Here is a 13,627-nt window from a genome sequence, read left to right as displayed (position 1 = left end):
TAGGGGTATCGGATCAATGAATCGTCGGTACCCGGTTCAATGATAACACTAGGGCCCTCAAGCGGACATGCCGAAACCTCGAGCAAAAGTGGCGCAAAACCAAGCTTGATGTTTTCCTGATGGCATGGGACGAGTCCCTTAATAAATATAAAAACACTCTTCAAGAAGCAAAAAATACATATTACTCCACACTAATAGCTAATAACAAGAATAACCCCAGATTCCTCTTTGACACTAGCGCCAGCCTGCTCCCCCAGTCCCTCCCCTTTCCCTCAGTCCCTCTGCCTTTATCCACTTTTTTAATGAAAAAGTGGAATCGATCAGAGACCAGGCCAAGAGCATGGCCATAGCCCCGCCCACAACCACCCCTCAACCTCCATCTTGCACATCCCCCACCCCTCATCTCAGCATCCCCCTCTCACAGTTTAATGGTATCACATGGGACACTTTCACTAAACTGGTCTCTTCCTCAAAATCCACTACCTGCCTATTAGACCCTATTCCCACCAATTTATTTAACGAGATGCTTCCGGCACTGGGCCCCCCACTCCTCCATATTATAAATGAGTCCTTAAATAGTGGCACTGTTCCAACACTCTTCAAAACTGCAATAATTAAACCCCTACTTAAAAAAACAAATTTAGATCCCCATACTCTCGTTAACTATAGACCGATCTCAAATTTACCATTCATGTCCAAACTTTTAGAAAAAGTTGTCTCCAATCAGCTCACAACCTACCTTACAAATAACAATCACTTTGATAATTTTCAGTCTGGTTTTAGATCCCACCACTCCACAGAAACTGCACTGGTCAAAGTTACCAACGACCTATTGATGGCGATGGATGCAGACAGGACCTCACTCCTACTGCTCCTCGACCTTAGCGCCGCATTCGATACGGTCGACCATTCGATTCTCGCCTAGAACACCAAATTGGTATTAGGGGTCTTGCGCTTAACTGGTTCTGTTCTTATCTCACACAAAGATCACAGTGTGTGTTGTACAACAATTCAATGTCAGACTTCTCTGACGTCAAATATGGCGTCCCACAAGGATCAGTCCTAGGTCCAATTCTGTTCTGTCTGTATATGACCCCATTAGGGGACATCTTCAGAAAATACACCATAAACTTCCACTGCTATGCAGACGACACTCAAATCTACATCCCCATCACAGAAAACGATCAGTCTAACATTCAAAACCTTGAAACCTGTCTAACCGAAGTTAAGAACTGGATGAACGTAAACTTTCTAGTCCTCAACTCTGCCAAATCCGAAATGCTGCTAGTCGGCCCAGCCAAACATACCGATCTGTTCAACAACACAACCATAAACCTTGATGGCTGCCCAATAACTCATAAACCAACAGTCAGAAATCTAGGAGTAATTTTCGACTCATCCCTATCATTTATACCCCACATCAAAAGCATCACAAAATCCGCCTTTTTCCATCTGCGCAACCTAGCTAGAATCCGTCCAATATTATCACTTCCCGATGCCAAAACTCTGGTTCACGCTTTCATCACTTCAAGGATTGATTACTGCAATGCTATTTTCTCCGGTCTACCATCAAAAACAACAAACGGCCTTAGACTTGTCCAAAATGCTGCAGCCAGAGTACTAACAAGGAAAAGGAAATTTGATCATATCACATCCACACTCATAGAACTACACTGGTTACCCATACAGGCCAGAGCCCATTTCAAGGTGCTCCTCCTGACCTTTAAAGCCCTAAATGAACTTGCTCCACCCTACATGTCCAGCCTAATAAAAGCATACATCCCCCCACGACCTCTACGCTCCCAAGATACTGGAAAGCTCACAGTCACATACCACAATAAAATAACGGTTGGGGTCAGAGCATTCACACATCGTGCCCCCTGTCTCTGGAATGCTCTCCCACAAACAGTAAGAGATGCCAACTCACTAGACATTTTCAAATCTAGATTTAAAACCCATCTTTTCTCCCTGCATTATGGTTCCCCCTAGTTTCACTGAAATCACTATATTCACCGTGCTCTGCGGTCTGCCCCGTGGTTTCAAAACCCTAGGCCTATATGCCATTTTAATAGATTTTCTGAACGCATTTTTAACTGTGTCCTAACGTATGGTATTTATGTCATCCATGTGTATTGACACATTGTATTATGCTTGTGTTATTGTGCTATTGTATTTTCTGCTTTTTGCTGTGTATTGTTGTGAAGTGCACAGAGACTCCTTGGGGTGATGTTGCATTATAAATAAAAATGAACTGAAACTGAAACTGAAGTCGGTGGGGTGAACAGTTCTAGAGTTACGTGGATTAAAGCCGTACCGACAGACAGACAGACAGACAGACAGACAGACACATGGTGCAACTGCATTTATATATAGATGTTATATTGTTTTTAATTGTGTGATTTTAATTGCTTGTACAGTTGGAAATAACCCACCAATTTCATATGACACATCGTCGATGTATTTCACATATATAATATTTATTAGTTTTATAGCTATACATTTTAGAGCCAGCTATGACAAGACACATGCAGTGTATACATAGTAACTAGCATCAATTAAAATAAGGTGGCAAGAAGCAATACAAGGACAGATAAGTCTTGAGGTGGAGTCTTGAGACTATAGCCAAATTCCAATACCCAAAATCTTGGCCACTCGCTCACTCACACTCGCTCACTCCAGCATGGCGGTGTTATGGTGAAATTCGTGACCTGCCGACATTTGTGACCATCTTGTGGACTTCGCACAACTTGCATGGAGGTCTTTAAATATGTGGCCTGAATACCACTAGGTTTAACTCTGCTAATAAACAACCTGCAACGGTTTACATTCGGACACTGACATTATGTGATTGTCTACTACACGATTGGCACATTTCAGCAGGTCACAAATTTCACCATATACCACGACCATGCTGGAGTGACTGACTGAGTGTGAGTGAGCGAGTGGCCAAGATTTGGGGTATTGGAATTTGCAGTTCTGATTGCAATGGGGAGTTTTTAGTTTTAGTCAGGGAATACTATCAGAATAATGTCAAATCTGGGAATACATTACTTACCAAGAATTTTCTTCACCAATGTGTGTCTACTAACATATCCCATATTGGTTTCTATTCAACCACCTTAGGGAACTTTTGACAGCTGCTGAAAGTTGGGGTACCATCAACAACCAATATAAGGCAAAATGTTCTAAATTTAATTATGCTTTAAGTAGCATGTTATTACAATCCAGTTGGTCTAGGGGTGGAAAAGGATGTAATATACTGTAGATGGAAAGTGAAGTTTAGTTTTATTATAGGCCTTTTATAGGCTCTTTTAAGGTCATGGTCAAGTTTACAGAAGTTTAAGGATTTCAAACCTATGTGTCTTTTACATTACAAATAATATGGAGCAACTAAAAGAAACAATCAAAAATAATCTTGTCCTCACCTTTAAAATAAAGAAAGCACTGGCTATTGCCTAGCAACTCAGGAAAGGGTACCAACGGTATAAAGGCTAGCACACTCTAGGTGCATTGACTCACCTATCCAAAAGGTGGCATTTACAATAAGCAGGCTCTCATATTTTACTTAGCTGAATAGCAGTACTGACTCTTGCAACTTTCACAGTTTAACCATAACATGTGTTCATGTTCACTTCTGAAACAAGAGGGAAACTGAGGCCACACCGAACATTCAGTGGACCAACAGTATGGACATCCTTTTAGACCTCACAGCTCTGGACAGCGTGCACACAGCTATACTGCAAACTGTTACACACCAGGGAACCAGGGAGCACAGGTGCTAACACCTGTGCTAATAGTGGGGATGACGGGCAGATGATTGGTCCAGGCTTGATTGGAGGCGAGGCGTAGCAACGGGTAGGCCTCCTCCCACACATGACAACAGGACCTAGACTGAAAGCTAATGCCAGTGTTCCACTCTCCAACCATGAATGCATGCATAGGCCATATAGATAAATATAATATATAATATAAAATATATATTTATATTATATTATATTATATTATTATCTTAACATAATACAATTATGTAACAATGTGACATGTCAAACTACAGGGTTTTCATGATTCTGAATCCATTCCAAGCATTAGTTTTGCATGAAAATCACTCCTTGGGCTAAAACCAGCCATAGCCGTCATCACAAATGTGATGAGGTCAGCACATTTGGGCACATTTGGGCAAGTGGCTATGGTCGAATTTAGCCCAAGAAGTGTTTTTTTGTGCAAAACTAATGTTTGGAATGTGTTCAAATCATGAAAACCCCCTAGTTTGACTCATCACATGCTACTCAAATGAAATTTAGAACATTTTGAAATATATTGGTTGTTGATGGTACCCCAACTTTCAGCAGCTGTAAAAAAAAAATGCGGGATATGTTAGTAGACACCCTTACACACATTGGTGAAGAAAAGTCTTGGTAAGAAATGTATTCCCAGATTTTAATTCATATCCCCTATTTGGCGCCAAATTGGCGGTCAGGAGGGAGAAAAGTCTAGAATGTGTGGAACGTTGTCCAGGGTGTTTTAGGACGGGCTCGAACAGCATTCTTGTTTTAGCTGATCAAGTAAGCAGGATGATCATGTCTTGAAGGTATGTGGTACCATGCCTTCAGTTTGGTACTATGGTGCGAGCAGCAACCCGGAGCCAATGGAGGGAACATAAAAGGAGAGACATACATTTTTGGAGACTATGTGTGCTGCAGCATTGTTGAGATGCCATGAAGAAGGGAGTTATGGTTCAATCAGGCTTGGAGATGTCTGAACTCTGAAGGAAGCCAAACAAAAATAAGTTTTACGCTTATGTACCTGTACACAAGATGTAACAATAAAGTACCACCTTGAACCTTGAACCCTTGAACACTACTAGGGTGAGCAGCATCATATTTCTTATGCACAATTTTAGAAATATTTGGGAATTGGGTTCCTTGCCCTGCTTTACCAGTAGGCGAAGGAGCATTATTTGTCAAGTTTAAAGAACAGCTGAACCAGATGTTCACTGTGATATATGTAAACACTCGGCAAACAGTATGCAGTCACAAATATTGAACTTTGCACAGATCTGCCCATATGCTGAGTTCTGGTCCGGTCCATGTATGCTACATATGGACCTAATTGGCCTTTAGGCTAACTAACCCTGTCTCTAACCCTAACCAACAGCCTTTGGAAATAAAAATATTTTCAGGCCTGTTTTAAAAGATTCCAGGGTTTGCTGTACTCTCAAGTCCATAGGAAGGTTGTTCTTGTTCCACAGTGGCGGTGCTGCAGAGCAGAAGGCTCTGTCCCCCATGGTGAGTAGATTGGTATTTGGAACCTCAAGTAGGAATTAAATTGCGGGTGGAGGTTGTTTTTGGAGGGTTGATTAGTTTCTGTATAGGTAGGGAGGTTATGTCCGTTTATGCGGTTGTGAGTGATTAGGACCTTGTAGTCGATCCTGGCTGAAACAGGGAGCCAGTGCAGTGAGAAAAGGAATCCTTTTCGGGATGGGTGTTAATTGTTATGTGGTCATATATGGACTCTCATTAGGACCCTGGCGGCACTGTTCTGGATGTACTGCAGCTTCTGAATACTCTTTCCAGGAATCCCAATGAAGAAAGCGTTGCAGTAGTCCAGTAGAGGAGATAAAGGCATGGACAAGCTTCTCTGCATCTGACTGGGGCAGACACTTAAGAAGCACATTGACATGCAGGGGCTGTGTCCACAGAAATTATTTGTTTGGCTTCCAGTGCGACCACTGACCTCTGCACCTTGTTCTGAAAGGTTGGGATTATTTGAACATTTATGCATGTCTAAAAACCTCCACTAAACTGTGCATGATTTGATGTGATCACACATTTAGACCGATCTGTGCCCAGTGTGCCATAGGCCAATGTGCCAGTTCAGTGGGTGCCACCTTCCCATGCAGTCTATGATGCCCAGGTTGTGAATCATTGATCTGAGTAAATAAATCATCGGCGTGTCCATCTCCAGTCCATCTCACAGTGGGTCACCATCTGTGTGTGTGTGTGTGTGTGTGTGTGTGTGTGTGTGTGTGTGTGTGCACGCGCGTGCGCCCTGTCCTCACTCACTGTACACAATGGATTCACCATCTGTGCCCTGCTACCGTACACACTGCATGATGCAGTTTGTGTGTGTGTGTGTGTGTGTGTGTGTGTGTGTGTGTGTGTGTGCGCGTGCGTGTGTGTGCGTGTGCCGTGTGCCTGTGTAAAGCTTGTGTCCAGTCAATGTGCCAGTTATATGGATAGATGGATGGAGGGGTGCGATGGACCTGTACACCCAAACGTTCATGCATATGTGCGTGTGTGTATGCGTGTGTATGCATGTGTCAGGGGCTTAGAGGCTTATTGTACAGCTTTAATTGTGACTTTTCATTCTTAAAGGAATCATTTAAAATAACCTATTTACCCAGGGGGCAAAGGGGGTTGACCTGCATTTGTCATAACATACAAAGTTGTCCACCAGAAATAATATCTATGACCCCATAGGATCACAACCTATATGGACAACTCGGTCAATTTGGTTGCGAAAGTCCAATATGGCCGCCCCCAATATTAGCCCCCATTAGTTATAATGGAGGGTGAATAGGGCAACATTTTAAACTGAGAGATATTTCCACGAAACATCTCAGGTTGATCTATGATATGAATACGAACATTTTTTGTATTGCAAGTTTCCATGAAATCCAATATGGCCGCCACAATATGGCCGCCACAATATTGGCACCAAGAAAATAGGTTTTGGCTCTAACTTCTGAACCAGATGAGCTAGAAATGCAAACTTGGTGTCTATTTCATGGTTTCTGACCATGAGAGACTCAATGGAATACCTATTTCTATTATTGGGTGTGTCTGGACCCTTATTGTGCATATTTACAAGATGGTGGCTACCCGAAATAGTGCTTTACCATGATTTCTACCATGATTGTTGACTGTTTTGGCAAACACAAGCAATATTAATCCATTGGCTAAGATTCATGGCACAGAAGGAACATATTTTCTTGAGCTTGCATATTGTCAAAATGGCTGCAAACATGAAAAAGAAAAGACATTACATTTCCTGTCAGATCCTATTACCCAGGGGGGCAAACCACTCCTTTTTTGGATACCTGCATTTGCCATAACATCAAAGGTTGTCCACCAGAAATATCTATGACCCAATAGAATCACAACCTATGTGGACACACCGGTCAATTTCTTTGCTGGAAATCCAATATGGCCACCACAATATTAGCCCCCATTAGCCTATAATGCGGGTGAATAGGGCAACATTTTTAACTGAGGGATATTTCCACAAAACTTCACAGGTTGATCAATGATATGAATACCATCATTTTTTGTATTGGAAGTTTCCATGATATCCAATATGGCCACCACAATACTAGCACCCAGAAAATAGGTTTGGCTCTAAATTCTGAACCAGATGAGCTAGAAATACAAACTCATGGTTTCTAACCACAAAATATATTATTGAAACAGTAGAATAAAACCAAAATACAGCCAGAGGGATGTCTTTCTGCAAAGAAACACCCCAGAACAATAATACTTAATAGAGGGAAATTATGGCTAAAATATTTATATATCTCTCGTGGTTAGAAACCATGAGTTTGTATTTCTAGCTCATCTGGTTCAGAATTTAGAGCCAAACCTATTTTCTGGGTGCTAGTATTGTGGTGGCCATATTGGATATCATGGAAACTTCCAAAACAAAAAAATATGGTATTCATATTGTAGTCTTGGTACCAAGAAATTGAAATTAACATTATGCCAATATGTACCAATGCAACACCCCCCCCCAAACCGGTTCCTCTTGAGTGAGTATAATTTAGAGGACCAAAACCAACAGGGGGAGGGTGACATCCCTCTTGGCACTAAATCACTGGTTCACCACACACACACCAGTTTGATGTTTACACTGACTAAGCAACCAGGACGCCTCAACCTCCCAGCGACCCCTTTTGCCTTTTTAAGTGCTTAAGCAGATCGGCTGGCACGCAAGAAACCGTTCAACCAAGAAACAGACTCACAAATCAACACGCAAACAGATCTGCGTGGAATTGGATTACAACACGCATACACACTGCCTTAAACGATTCTGGGCTGCAAACACCCACGCAACGCTATAAATGAATGTGTAGGACACCTGTCCTCAGATGTTATTATTACTGTTTCTCCTCTTTGTTCTACCTATGTTCTAACCACTGCGTTGAGACCAGAGTGAACATGTCCGTCAAATGAGAGGAAATGTGTGTGCGTTGGTGCGCACGTGTGTGGGTGTGTGTGTGTGTGTGGGTGTGTGTGTGTGTGTGTGTGTGTGTGTGTGTGTGTGCGCACACATCTGAAAGAGAAGATTCCTTAGCGATTAGGCCAGCGATAAGGAGAGAGTGATAGGTGCCGTAAACGCTGGATAAACAATTCTGTTGACTCCAACTAAAACTGGTTAAAACTGGTTTTTGGAGTTAGACAAAGGAAAACGCCTAATTTAGTTTGAGACCCCTTTTCAATATAACGTGTGTCACCCAAGACACGTTGCTCATTTTGGTCGAGACGCTGGCTGAACCACATCAGCCGGTGCGTTCTTTTACCGGCAGCCGGGGGGCTGCACCTCCGCGAAATCACATCAGGACTTAGAGCGGTCCCGTTTGCTAACTTGTGGTTTTCCATATGAAACGATTTGATCGACTTTTTATACTTTATACTTTAACTAAACAAGGACGAGTAAAGTTACACTCGCGTGCCGCGCTGGAAACTAATTTTGTCAACTTAACCCTGGTATCCAGTTTCCGAGCGCCGCTGAGGTCTCATCATCAGAAAGGTTGGTCAAAGATGTGTTTGACATTCGAGCTCCCCGAACGACATTCTTTTAATACAAAATAGTGTTCAGAACTAATGATAGGATTAGCTACCCTTTTGACGTAGTTTTGTCATTTAAATCTTAAAAGTGACGCCAACCATAGAGCCCTCCTCGCGAGAACCTCTTTCCTCTTTCCTCTTTCTTCTTCCTAAAACTATACTATCTATTCTTTGCTACGTGTTTTAAACAGAACGAAGCTATAATTGTAATATCATTTTGACCAGATCGAATTTAATTGTGTACTACCATTGACTAACTCCGCTTCACCGCGCGAGTTATCAAAGGTAGGACTCACACCGGCCTGGCAAAATATATATTTTCAATGCACAACAGTTTATTTAGCTGAAGCTCATGTCTCCACTAAATACCTGTTGACGCGCTCGTTCATTTGCTATGTGGTATTATTTTTGAATGAATGATTGCACACAACCAGGTGCAAGCATTTTGTAACAGTATTTCGATATAATAAATATCTCATTTTGCTGGTACAATCTAAACAAATCTCTGGACTATTCTTTGATTCCGTCTGTGTGTATTTGATTTGTTTTATATTGGGGGAACTGTAACACAGTATTTATTCATACCAGGTATTCGTAACTCACGTCTTCAGATAGACGTTTTTATGATAAGATACACAGTATGTACATAGTTTCAAATCGCTTCATTCCGAGTGGAAACTATGTGTATATTGACAGGCTAAGTGACTCACGTCTTCAATTGGACGTTAATGAGATGCAAGTAGATAGGAATTAAATGTGTATTCGATTCGCTGGCGAGTCGGGGTTGCATTTGATTTCTGGCTAATTGACATCATAATCTTGCCTAATAATCCCTACATAATGGTGTCCCGTTAACGGAACTGGTTTACTGTGTTATATGGACCCTTCGATGTGAGAGAAATTAATGTACATGTAATTGGAATCGAGGTTGTTTTTTTTTAGAGTTGTTTTTAGAGTAAATGGTTTGATCCGCGTCTCACGCTGTGACCGTGGCTGGAACCTAGAACATTACGTTCAAATTCCCTCCAACATTAGGTCCCACGTTTCTGCAGACACGGGATTACTATTTATTGGAGCGTAATTAATAAAAGTGGGCTATCGTTTAAGTGATTCTGTTTCCTAACGCCCAGTTGCACTGTCCCCGAATGTAAGCTATTTGTGGGTCATCTCAGCAACGAATGTTTGCCACTGGACTAAGCGATTAAGTTCGTATAGCGTGTATTTCGCGCTATTGTTCAGGGGAACCTGAGAATTCTCTCTTTACTATAAAACGGCTCACGGCATTACAGAAAGGCCATTGGTTTAGTATGAATTTAGACTTAAGTGTCGCCATAAGTGTGCTGCTTTGTTGAGGTTGAGAGTTTGGATCAGGAGCGTAAACAAGAATCTGTACTGTGGCTAATTGACGTGATCGCAAATACAGTGTTGTTCACTGCCTGCGAAAACACGTCTGCTCTGGCCACTTGCGAGATCGCCATTTTGTAAATTGGGGCGTGTCGCGCTTCCACTGTGTTTAAGGGAAGCTGCTCACGCTCGGATTGCATAATCGCCATCTTGTGTATTCCCCGTCGGCGCCCCGCCCCGTGAGGTCCGACCGCTGGGTGCGTGACGCTCTGCGTCCGGCCAGCCTGCCCATTGTTGGCAACGTGTGATACAAAGTAGGCAATCGCCCCATCTTGTGGCCGCCGGTTGTATCACACGCGTTTTATTGATCGTTGCGTTCCTCTCGGTTACATGCATGGTCGTGTTTTGCTACTTGACGAAGATTAACACCTCTTAATCTTTGCACTTGGTGGGGACTTATTTTGCGTGTCAGAGTACACTCATTAAGTTCGCATATACTGGTAGCTCATTAATTACCTCACTGCTGTGGGGACATTTTGCGTTGTTTGCTTGTGTTTGTAAACATATAGCGTGGTGTTGTGGTAACTCACGTAAACCCTCTTTTACGCTCATTTCAGGCAAATTCGGTTGTGGATAATTGATTTTGTGGTACATAAAGTGATACGTTGCTGCTATTTACGGCCTGTGCCTTGGACAAAATTGGAGCATTCTTTAAATTTGCATAGCCTTTGTTCTGTGCAAAATCAAGCTTGTTTTGTTTAAGGGATACAGGTCTTTTGTTATTCGTTTTAATCACACCCCTGCCCTAGCTTATTTCAGGCATTATCATTTGACTTTAAATTTTTAAGGTGGACTTTGGTTGACTGATCGTTTTAAAATCTTTCAGGATTTCAGTCGATTCATTGGCCCGTTATGCTCGAATGGGTTTGTTTTGAAGATTACAGTTCCAATTTTGAGATGGGGATGGACTTAATTATTTTAATGATTCATTCCGATCTCTCGTTGGACGCTGGGATTTTTAAAATAAACTCTGTTTAAGTGTGTGGTTGATGTTTTAATTGACCAGGCAATTAAATTGTTGAGTTTACTTAATTAATACCATTTTGTCATTAGGAGTGTGAATTTCAAGAGATTCAGTCATTCCTTGGTGGCATTTAAAATTTAAGGCTCGAAATAACCTTCTGGCTAAATGAGTGGTGGATCTAACAACCTTTTGAGGTTTTGATCGACCAGGCAATTAGCTTGCTGGTTTGATTGGTTATTTCCGTTTGGTTGGATGTGTGGTTGATTAAACCTTTGAGGTTTGGTTGATCAGGCAATTGACTGATTGGGTTTAATTAATTATTTTAATTTTGGACATTTGCAGTTTGAGATTTTTAATTCAAAAAATTTTTTTTTGTGGTGTTTATTCCCTTTTTAATTTTTATTCACTCCCTTTCTTCCTTGCAAAAGGAACTAAGGGTGTTAATAAAAAGGGGGGTTAGGGGCAGGAATAATAACACAAACGATATAGCCTTTTCACTTGTGCACAATTGTCCTCAAACCAAATTGAGGACCACAGTGCTGTTTTTGCCTGAGAGGCAGCGAGGGAGCGTGGTTGTTGCATTGTTTCCTACCGCTGTCTGTTGACAGAAGTGTTGCGGCTTAGAAGCATACTGTGCTGTGAGCCAGCTACACGAACAGGGAACATGGATTGTTGCGTAGCTATAAGAAAGATGCTTAGTCTGACAGACTCTGACATTCCTAACGTCGGTCAAATAGATGCAGACACAGTCCTTTCAAATCTCCAAACTTTAGCTAGTGCTCATGCTGAATCAAGACTTTACACTGAGGCAGAACGCGAGAAATTAACTGGGCATGTATTGGCAAACTTAGTCCGGTTACATGAGCTTGATTGCTTAGCAGTCAAAGCTAACGTGGAGGCAATTGCCAGGTCTCGGCAGCAGATAAAAGACTTGACTGATGAACTTGAGTTACGAGAGACACAGGCTCGCTTGACTGATATTGTCACCAAGCTAGCCACCACAGATAGTAAGTTGAATAGGGCTAAACAAGAGATCGCCGACCTCAAGGCGCAGTTTACCCAGTTTCAACAGACCAACAGTGACCTCGTGGAGGCACAGCTGGAAATAACTTGCTTACAGGGCACTAATTCCCCACCGGGGACTCCTCCTTTAGGGGGGAGAGATGCCCAGTTACGGCAAAGTCTGACTTTCCAAGGCACACCCATTTTGGATGTGGAAGGAAGGTCTACAGACAGGCTGGATACCGACGTCACTTTGTGCGAAGGAACAGACTTGGGTTTGTTGATAAGCACTGACTTCTATGATTCCAGCCTGACCATTCCGGTCATTGGCAAAATCCCTGCGTTACTGCAGCGGGACCAACGGTCCCCTGATGGGACGACGGCCCCTGTGAAAAGAGACTTTGATCTAGTGTCATTACAGGCGGCTGACCCAGCCCTAGCCCACATGATGGCGCTCCTTGCTGGGGACACACCAACACCTATCCCTGACACAGACAGGGACTCAACAGAGTACCTAAGACAACTACTGTTGTCAAGCGACTACATGTCACTGAGCAATGGTCTGTTGGTGTATGCTGTTGATTCATATACTTCTCCGCGTCTAGTTATACCCCAGCACCACAGGGGGGTACTATTAAGCTTCGGCCACAACTCCCCAACTGCTGTACACCGAGGTGTCGAGGCAACCTGCGATGAGTTGTGCCAGATGGCCTATTGGCCCAAAATGTACCAAGACGTGGTTCATTATGTGAAAGGTTGTTTGACGTGCTGTCAGTTCCAACCTTCAAGTCCAACCCCGAGAACACCCTTACAAGAGAGGGGAATTATGTTCCCATGGGCAGATCTGCAGATAGATTGGATTGGACCATTTGCCAGATCTTCTCAGAAGAACTTGGCAAAGAGCATGGAGGTCAAGAAAGCCCACTATGGCAAAAGGCCCTCGCAGGACCAGCTCCAAATATGGGATTTGGTTCGGTGTTCCACTTTTGCTCACCAAGAGGGGATGAACAATAGGTCCCTCCCCAAATGGAAAGGCCAAGGCAAGCCAGTGACAAAATGGGTACACCGAAACCAAATCAAATTACACACGCCCCAGACAATCACCGAACTGACAGACTCTGAGACCAAAACCAAGGCGAGAGAACTCACCGGCAGGCACAGGTACCCTGTGCCTTGTTGGCTGCTCTACATTGTAGAACTCTTAGCTGTGTTGTGCCTAGCCTATTGAGTTTCTCGCCTAAATAGTTTAAGCAACATAGGACCCTGTTTCCCGTGAAACAGTAAGAAACCTCCTCCCCTACCGAAACGGGATGATCACTTGGTATGTGTAACACACACACCATTAGTAATTTTTGTTTACATTTTCTTGTTTTATTATTATAAAAACGACCTCAAAGTGCCTGTGCAGAATAAT

This window comes from Electrona antarctica (genome assembly GCF_951216825.1).
Source record: "Electrona antarctica genome assembly, chromosome: 3".
Taxonomy (NCBI): Eukaryota; Metazoa; Chordata; class Actinopteri; order Myctophiformes; family Myctophidae; genus Electrona; species Electrona antarctica.
This window is presented reverse-complemented; position numbering follows the sequence as displayed.